Here is a 9,248-nt window from a genome sequence, read left to right on the forward strand (position 1 = left end):
CTCTTCATGCCATTCACCATGCAAGCTATGCTCTCAGAATAGGTCTCTGTGTCCCTTTTCCACATATTTACGATTTTTCTCAGCATAATAAGCCATTTTCACATGTGGCTCAATTTAAAATGTGACTCTGCTCTGGAACTGGTTTGTAAAAGCATATGAGTCAGTGTTTTTCCTTCTGTTTGTTGAGCTCAGATATTCAAATCCCCAAATGATATTCACTCACCTTTTGAGCAGGCAGAAGTCCTGCCCATGATGCCATATGCTTGTGAATTATCAAAAGGGCTTCAGACTATGTAGAGGTGGTTTCTTCTACATCTAGCAGCGCCACTGGATGGGGTTAACCACCTCAGAAGTTCCTGACCACTCTTCAAGGTGCTAACAGAGGAGTCCATGGCAGTACTGCTAACTCAGGTGAGGCAGAGCCAGCTGCCATACCTCAGAGCAGGATTTTAAACTGCTTAAAATGAAACACCTAATTGTGCTTAGTATGAATTAGGGAGAACCCATAAAAACTTCTTCATGACAGGCCAGTTTGTAGCATCTACAAGCACCCACGAGGCTGTGGATGGAAAACTTCATTCCTCTGCACAACTGGATCTGGAACAAAACATCTGTCCATGTCCTAATCCAGCCAAGGCTGCAGCTACTGTTGTTCCAAGAAAGCAACAATCAGAAAGAGAGCCCTTAAGACTCCAGAACTACTTACTCAAAAAAAGAAAACCTATATCTCCAGCAACACAAACATTATAGGGCCCTAGTTTATTGCACTTCCTCATAGAACAAAATGCTTTTTGGCACATTTTTCAATCCCATAAATGCTGTGAAGGAGTGAAAATTAAATTAATGCATAGAACAACTGTTATGACTCAGCCTTCAGCCTAAAAGTAGTGATCAGTACTGATCATCTGTATCAAGCAAGTTTTACACATTCTTTCAGAGTTAGTGGCCTTTTAAAAAACCAAACACACACAAAAAGGGAGGTGCTCATCTTGACTCTAAATAAATCTCAAATTTTTTGATATTTTGATATTCAAACTTGGCATGTATCTCCTAAATTAACAAATACCTTAATACTAGAACGTAGTAGTAGGCTCTCTTTCCTCCCCACAGCCATCCACTTCCATAATTCCATAAAATTGCTAGGAAGCTGGAAGACTGGAGTCCCTTGTTCCTCTTCTACATGAAGTGAAATGGCCAGTGGGGTTCCACGTTATTAGTGTTGAATGTTGAGCGTTGGAGTAGGCAGAGAATGATAACACAAGCCTTATTTCTTTAGGGAATTCGGCTCAAAGAATCATCCCCCACCCACTTCTTGCACTAAAAAGACAACTATTAAATCCCTGATCTGCCTGCCTGTGACAGACAAAGGAAGTGAAGAAATAAAACAAGTAAGTGATGATTGTTAACTGGGGAATAAATTACTTTTGGTAGTCAGATGGAGAAGAAGCCTCTGAGGAAATGTAATCACCACACCCTGCCAGTTATTAAAGGATTGTGTGGAAGCCATGGATGGGCGACTGCTTATGCAAACTTAAGGAAATATTTGCTTAATAAAAAGATTAAACAGAAGGTTCCCTGACAATGTCTACTGTGCCTAACAGGACGGGACTGTTACAGAAAACGTGGTCTCTAATCAAGATCTGTGCAGGCAAACGAGGGTATCTGTGTGCAGCAGACAGATCTGTGCATGCACAGGTTAACTGCAGGATTCAAGCCACAGGAGAAAAAGAGGAAAATGCTATTTTTGGCTTACAGACTGTAGCAAAAAACAAGCTCAGAAAATTAGTTCTGTTATGGATCAAGACTTACATGCATGTGTACTTTCCAGGCAGAGCAGAGTTGCAACCTGTTCTATTTGAAGGATTTGTTGCTTAGCAAACTTTCAAATGAAGACTTTTCACATGCACCCGAAGGAAAAAACTGTAACTTGAAGTTTGGCCCAAAATGCATATTTTTAAAATCTGGAATTGTAGGGGAAAATCAGTCAATACATACACAGTATTTACAATAATAAAATTTACAAGTATAATCCCTACTATGAATACCCAGCAGAAATGAACAACACTGCAGGACTCTCTTGGTTACATTTTTTACCAGTGAATGGTACTGTTCACATTCTTCAAAAAGATTAGAAGTGGGAGGTTGCATGAAGCTACTCTGATTCATTTAATCTTTTTTTGTCTTTTTCCAACTAAGCATTTTCACAGGGGAAAAACAATGATGTCATCAAGTTCCTCTCTCTGCTGAGGCTGTGTAGTTGCAAGGTTTTCTGCTGATTTATGGATTAGAAAATTTCAGTGATATTCCTAAAAAAAGTAGGCTATCTTGGCATTACTGTGTGGTAGTTCATGAGAGAGATAGGAGTACGTCATGACCTGCTTGTCCACCACAGTTAAGGGATGAAGAATCACCCAACATTCCAGGACACCAAAAAGGAGACCAGAATTAGGCACAACTTTTATATGAATAAATCAACTCCATATTTTATTAGTTATTCCTGTCTGCAACATGATTTTCCTAGTTAGAAGAAACAGACCCAGATGAGAACGACACAGATTAAATTCTGCCTCTGCAGTGTGCTGCAGTCTTTCCCGCTACAACTACTGATCCAAATGTTAAAAAAAAATCTAGGAAAACTCATACAGCTTCATATTAAAAGCATTAAATTAATTAGCTACATTTTTAATTACCAGTCAACAAGGACAAAACTAGTTGTTTCCATCTCCACTATCCAGGCTGCTTGTCGTTGTGATGTTTAAGAAAAAGGGCTGAGATGCTGAGTTGTGCCCAGCTCTGACTCCATTTGGATCTGAGCTTAACCGAGCAGAGACAGCAGTGAGTTACTACTCAAGGCTGCCACCTCCTGTCCTAAATCTGCACTCGCTGACGGGCTGATTAGTAACCTGATCCGGGTGTTCCTCCCAACACCGGCTTTGATTGTAAAGCTAATTCTGCGTAGAAAGGATGTTTCCTCAAAAATAATCAGAAACAAATATTTACATAAGTTACAGGAACTAGAGCAACTAAAACATGCAATATGTCGTATCCATCTTAGAGCAGCTATTGATTTCCATGGATAGCCAAAGCTATGAGACCTAAAAGATTATTTCCTTCTCAAGCAGCACTATGCTGTGTTTCACTGTTCTGCATCTCAGCAGACAGGCCTATTCATCTTATTATGCACATTAATCAATTGCCACATAAAAATACATTACTGACATCTGAAATGTGCTACTGCATTTATAAACTGTTGATTAAAGAGAGAAAGATTAAAGAGAGAAAGGCTGCATTTTCCCCCCAAGTATTAATACTAATTTAAGGCACAAGTGGCATTGAAACTGCCAAAGTTGAGAAATTAGAGGCCAGTCTTATGCTTTGCAAACTCCAGATGTCTGACAGTTCTTTGCTTCTAACCAATTAGGTGGTGACCTCACAGATTTTTATTTGCATCAGAGACTTTTTCTTCAGGAGCCTGGCTGCTGGAATCCAAGTAAATTCACATTCCTCTGCTACTATCTAGTCTGAGACATCAATATCTCCCTAATCAAGAAGCATAAAAATTCTTACACAAAAGTTTTAAGTACATACAATGTTCACCTGCAAAATACAAAAGAAAACAAACCAAACAAAACCCCAAAGAAAGCTGTATTTCCTTTCCTTCTTGTTTGTCTTATTCAACTTGAAATTTGGTGCAAATAATCTCTACAAAGTTTCTAGCTGAAAGTTTTGAGTGTGACAAGAGAAGAGACATTTTTCTTATTTTAAGCTAGTGGTGCATCCACATATTTGAGGTATTTCCTCATTTTCCTTCCCAATCTTAGGAAGTTCTTGGACTTGGTTAAAAAAAAAAAAAAAAAAAAAGGCTTTAAAAATACCAATTATTTTAAAATACCAAAGAAAGAGTGAAAAAGTGAAAGGTGCAATCCAAACTCCCAGCAATAACACATATTGATAATTTGTATGCCTTCTGAAAAAAACTACTCAATGAAGGACCTTGCACTTCATTCCGAAATGTCTCTCTCATTTAGCCAAACCCTTAACACTCACAGAGATGGGGCATCCACAGCTTCTCTGGGCAGCCTGTGCCAGTGTCTAATCACCTTTGTCATAAAATATGTCTTTTTAAAATCCAATCTAAACCTGCCATCTCTGTTTAAAACCATTTACCCTTGCTGTGTCACTGCAGCTCTTGGTAAAAAGTGTTCTGCCACTTTTCATATAAAGCCCCCTTCTAGTATTGAAAAGCCAAAATAAAGTCTCCCCAGAACCTTCTCCTCTCCAGACTGAACAAGCCCAGCTCACTCAGCCTGCCTTCATAGGAAAAATGGAAAACCTCACTGCTTTCTATCTTCTAATACATACAGTATATTACAGCAACCACAGTTAATCTCATGTAGAAGTATTTGGTAAGAACTGATTTTAGAAGTGCAGAAAACAGGTAAAGAATAGTAAAAAAAATTCACTGATCAATTAATTAAAAGTAATATTTACCTGCATGGGGCTTAACTTCACCACACTAAGGAATGAATTCATTTGAAACCACTTTCTTTGAAAATTTGAGATGCAAATTGACTTCAGCTACCAGAATTCAGCAAATTACATCAAAAAACTATTTTGCATGTGCTGTGGATGAGTTTTGAAAACTGCTTTTATTCTTTTAACAAGTCACTATTCAAGCTCACAGTATTAAAAAATCATTGTTGTGGTTAATGCACAGGACTGGGCGTCAGATGATTTAGATTCTAGTCTTAACTCTGTCTCAGACTTCCCTATGAGATCATCACTTACAATTATCTTTTCAGAATTGGCATCTAATTTTGGATAACCCAGCTTTGCCTGCCAGACTTTAATATCTGGAACCCAATTTTCAGAAAATGGTTTAATTCACTTCAGCTGGTATAAAAAGAACTCGAAATATCTGGAAATCAGGTTTCTGAAACACTGAAATTCCATCGAGTGCCATTTATATCTCTGGAAAGTGGACTCAAAATGTTGCCAGTGACGTAAGTGGAGAATTCAGATTTATTAATACCTTGCATCCACTGCACATGCCTAAACAACTACAAAATATTTAGGGCAATGGAGAACAGGGTCCAGAGAGAGCATCCAGGAGTTTCCTATAAGTCCAGTGTCCAGTACCTCTCATCTGCACATTTCACTGCTTCATCCTAAGGCCTCAGAAATTAAACTATTTCAAATAAGAAGCAAAGCTATAAAGGCAGATTTTCTTTACCACAAAACTATTAGTGGCCTCTAAATTTTAGTGAAATCAGCACAGGTATATGCCCTGCAAGGATGTGGACTTTTGTGACAAAGCATCATCATATCTACAGTGGTCAAAATTCATGATGATTTGCAGTGCCTGAACTCTATAAGATAGCTCTGAAGTTGAGTTTTAAAAGTCTTGAATGGCAGATGGAACATATGCTAGAGATACTACATGAAATTGAATTTTTGTTGAATTTAAAACACAAAGTGACCTTTACAATGTGTTCTTATGTTTATCTGGAAATGAGCCAACAAAAATAAAAGTTCATACTCTGTACCCCTGTGACACTAAAAAAGGAAAATGCTTTCTCTGCCCTGTGAAGAAATGTTTCTGAAAAATACCCAACAATAAAAACCTCTCCTCATAGTATTTTAATTACAGCCAAATATCTCACTCAAGAATCCTCATGTAACCTACATTGGATCACACTATCTGTATGAAGATGTTTTGCAATTATGCCAGTACTTCCAGCTCCGATGACTCAGAATGGGTGGTGCTTATAGGGAGGAGAATCCAGACCCTTTTGTCCTTCACAGAAATCCAGGCCTGCTCAGCTCTCGGTCTGGTGCAGTTTGACAAGCAAGCTGTCTTTTCTTAGCAGGAAAATTGTCCTGCTTTGGCCCCCATGGCCACACTGCCTCTGGCACCTGAGCATGGTTGGCTTTGATAACCAGGAAAGTGATATATTCAGGATCTGGTGAAGGTCAGAGTCCCTTAATGCTAATGAGGTAGTCACACAATGTTGAAGGTGTGTCTGCTGAGGGCTTAGCTGCCCTTTAAACCATGATCTATTCAGAAGTATCCAGACTGTTTTCATTTTACTACATCCACAGTTTGATAAACCCAGATGATGATCAGAGTTTAGTCAGGGAATGCTTTCTGTGAATATTTCTAGTCTTCTAGTATTGGTAAAGTAATGAAATAAATCCAAGACAAAGATAAAATGCCTCAGTAAGATTATTGAAAAGATTAATGCTAGTTTTCAGGTAGAATGTCTTTCTCCTGCCCTGCCAATACAATGTTGGAACCTGCTTCATCAGCATAGGAATGAACAGACCTCAGTTTCTCCAGCCAGCCAGAGTTTGCAGGTCCAAATTCCATACACCTACACTGGGAGAGAGGGCCCTGTGGGGAGTGGAGGTGGGACTAAGGAACACACTGTTTGCTTTGCTGCAAGCAAGCTATCACTAGACCCTCCTTCCTCTTCTATACTGAGCAGAGCTATAGGACAGCTGTTGCAATAACTCATTTTCCCTTTTAATTCTGAGTATTTCCTGCCTCTCTTTGTATGTCTGCACATTAGGATAAGCACAGAGCACTTAATTGGCAAGTTCACAAAAGTCTATCAAACTCAGTATAAGAGAGAGGTAGTACTTTCTCTGATAAGCTTCAGCACTCTACTTAGTCATCATTTTATTATTTTAATATAATAAATATTTATTATATTTTAATTTATATTTATATTAAATATGTTATATTAATATTAAATTAAATTATCATTAAATTCATTAAATTACTATAATAATTCTAATATTTTATTAGAAGATTTTATTATTTTCTATCACGATGTCTTGCTCACTCTCAAAAGTCACAGCAAATCACAACACCTTCTCCTGTTAGGAAATTGTGGATAGTTCTCTCCAAGGCTTTTCTTCCAGACACTGCTTTTTTTTTCAATCTTTAAAACAAGAAGTAATATCTCAGTTCAGCTAAATCAGTAACATAAGTTTTAAGAGATGTCTGTTCAAAGCACATTGTATTTCCTCTCCTGCACTGTACATGAAATTTAATAAAATACAAAAATCTTTTACGGCTATCCAGCAGCTAACAGCAACAACAGTTGGTAGTAAGAACAGTGGTGAATTTATTAGCTATGCCATGCAGGATGTAAGTTCTGGTACTTCTGGTACAGAACCTGTATCCCTTTGATATGAAATCTCTATGTTGGGCTATAAACAGCAAATCAATCATTTATATTTGCCAGACTTCAGTATCACTATTTCTTGAGAAACTTTTATTACACTGTAAATTCTGATGGCAATTATCAAACTAACCCTTTGTCATACGGCGTTTTCTTTAACTGATAGCCTAAATTCCTGGCAGGAAAAAGCTCATCTGATAAAAGCTACAAAACATTATTAAAAAGGAGTTGCATTTATATATAACCTATTTAAGGATCTAATGACTATCTAACCTCAGAAAAGCTAGTGAAGAAAGTTTGCTCCTTTTTTACTTCATCTCTGCCATATTAAAACATAGTTTTCCTTGGGGCAGGGTAAATGTTGCCACCAGTGTACATGAGGAAGCACAGCTGAAGCATCATTCTATCTGACAAATAATTTGAGCCCAAAATGAAACATTTCTCACTCCGAGATTGCAGATGCTTTATCCATGAGCATTAGTGTGAGGTGGAATGGTACCATATCCAGATTTGTGGGACTAAGGCTGGTTAAGTGCTGTGTCCAGAATTAACTAGCAAGTCCAACAGCATAATAGGAAACAAGCTCTCTATTCCAGGTTCAACAACCTGAGGGATTTAAAACATACAGATTAATTATTTTTTCTGGACAAAGAGCAGACTTTTAAGGCAATTGCTTTACACATCTGGCTTCAACCAGCAATGTAAACCATGCCATGCTCTGAAAAGCAGATTAAAATAAGATCATTAATCACATGTATATTAGAAAGCAATCTGTACCCAGGTAAAGCTGTACAGAGTGACCAGGATGTCCTTCCATCACAGCTGCATGCCACTGGATTAGCCTGTGTTTGTTTCCATAGCCTCTTTGTCCTACTAGGTATGACAACCCTGTTTCCTCATTCTCAATATTTGGATTTGATTAAAGTTTTAAAAAGTCAAATATTATGGCCTATATTCTGGTATTTTTAAGAATTCTGATTGTTATCACTATTCTGTAAAATTAAAGGCAGAAAAAAATCACAACCATAAGCATAAACATCTCTCCATATGTGACTGGAGAAATGGGTTTAAAGTCTTTACAAATGACTAAGTCTGAAAGGATCTGCCGGGTTCTGGAAGAATGGGTGTGGGGGTCTTTACCAACATCAAGCTGTGCAAGTTTGCTGAAGAGCAAAGCACGGCCTGAACTTCTGAACTTTGTGGGAAAATGAACAGACCTAATAGACTTAGGAGTATTAACTTCTCCACCCAGGGTGGGCTAATGGTTAATTTTAATGGTCATGTAATGCATGATGAGGGGGGCATACATGTTCAAGAGATAATATGTAGTAGATGGTTTGGGAAGGCTGCACCTAGGGAAAGGATGAGGGCCACGTGTGTCCTCCAAAAAGTCAAGAGAAACCCCACAGGGGTCTGGCCCAGTGGGCTCTCTCCCTTTATTCGAATCAAGTTGATTTTTGCAGGATTCCCCCGTCTCCGTTGTGGACCCTGGCTTTTCACAGCATGATTTTCCACACAAAATGTAACTCCCTTAACTGTACAACCCCCCTCGTGGCTATATTGTGCGATACCTAATTTTGTAACCTGTAATTGTTACAGGCTGCTGGTAGTGGACCGACATAGCTCATGGCACGGAGGGAATCACCTGGGGTTTGCTCCTGACTGCCAGTGGAAGTCAGTGGAATTTGAGGCAACACAATAAACATATTGGGCTGCCAGAGACAATGCAGGAGGTCATACTTACCCTTCACAAATACTGGGCTGCCAGAGAGGAGCCAGGAGATCACACTGACCTTTTCCTTTATTCAGAACCCATCACACAAATGCAAACTGCTCGCCAGGCAGACCTGGGCAAGGCTCCTGGGAGGAGCAGTTCTTCCGGGATGTCGAGCTATGGAATAACACAACATCCACGGCAAATAGAAGCTTTTAAGAGATGCCTGATTTCGCTGAGTGCGAGGAGAGAGAGCAGACAGACCCCCGCGGGGAGGGGACGGCGTGAGGGGGGGAAGGCGAGCGGCCCCTCAGGTGACCCATCCCCGCCTCGGCATCGGTAGG

This window comes from Poecile atricapillus, chromosome 3, assembly GCF_030490865.1.
Source record: "Poecile atricapillus isolate bPoeAtr1 chromosome 3, bPoeAtr1.hap1, whole genome shotgun sequence".
In the NCBI taxonomy this organism is placed as follows: Eukaryota; Metazoa; Chordata; class Aves; order Passeriformes; family Paridae; genus Poecile; species Poecile atricapillus.